The 1055-nt window shown below is 37.2% G+C and overlaps 1 pseudogene; it reads left to right on the top strand.

Moving 5' to 3' along the window:
- The first annotated feature begins 363 nt into the window (after window positions 1-363).
- Window positions 364-461, top strand: LOC122890716 (annotated as a pseudogene).
- The last annotated feature ends 594 nt before the right edge of the window (window positions 462-1055 follow it).

Consider the following 1055-nt stretch of genomic DNA (forward strand, 5'->3'; position numbering starts at 1 on the left):
ATATTTATTTCATGAAAGCTAAATCTGAATTAAGTAACTTCCCCAAAGGTTTCAGAGTTAGAGTGGTCAGAATCAAGAAACAAATGGTGCACTGGGTGTGGTGAAAAAATAATGAATACTGTTTTTCTGAAAATAAATAAATCAATTTAATGAAAAAAGACAAATGGTGAGTGCATTATTGTATTCACAGCTAGCACCAAACTTCCTTGTGAGGAAGAATGTTCTGGTTAAGGAAAATGTTCCTGTGGAGTCAATTAGGGTAGAAGACCAGAGCCTCTGGGAGTAGGTGGAGGCAGGAGCTCAAACTGCAGAAGAAAAACAAAAAATTTAAATAATGATGCTTTTCATTAAAAGAAATAAGATTGAGTGCCCACTTGGACAGTACTGGAAGGATACAAAGAAGATTAGCATGGCCCCTGCCCAAGGATGACACCCAAATTCATGAAGCATTCCACATTTTTAAAAAAACAGACAAAAAATTAAATAAAATAGAATTGGGGGATCACTGTTGTGGTATGCTCATGAAAGGAAAGACAAAAAGGGGAAAAAAAAGAAAAAAGATTGAAAACAGATTTCTTTGTAAAACTAGGTGCTATATGACCTAAAATTCAGAGAAGTCACAGGATACATGAAGAAATTTTGAGGAACAAGAATTGAGTACAAAGTAATTTGCCTTGTGTTCCTTGAATCCCCAGTCAAGACTGATGAACACTTGGTCAAGTTTTGCTATAGGAGTGCCTGGGTGGCTCAGACAGCTAAATGTCTGCCTTTGGCTCAGGTCATGAGGTCCTGGGACTAAGTCTCACATTGGGCTTGCTGCTCAGTTGGAAGCCTGCTTCTCTCTTTCCCTCTGCCTACCATTACTCCTGCTTGTGCTCTCTCTCTTTTTCTTCTCTGCCAAGTAAATAAATAAATAAGTAAACAAATCAATATATAAATAAAACCTTTCAAAAACAGAGAGAGAGAGGTTTGCTGTAGTTGTTCAAGTGGATTGCTAAAATGTGAACATGGGTCTAGATTTCTAACCTGAAATTCATGTGTGAACCAAACATACA

Source organism: Neovison vison, chromosome 11 (assembly GCF_020171115.1).
Source record: "Neovison vison isolate M4711 chromosome 11, ASM_NN_V1, whole genome shotgun sequence".
In the NCBI taxonomy this organism is placed as follows: Eukaryota; Metazoa; Chordata; class Mammalia; order Carnivora; family Mustelidae; genus Neogale; species Neogale vison.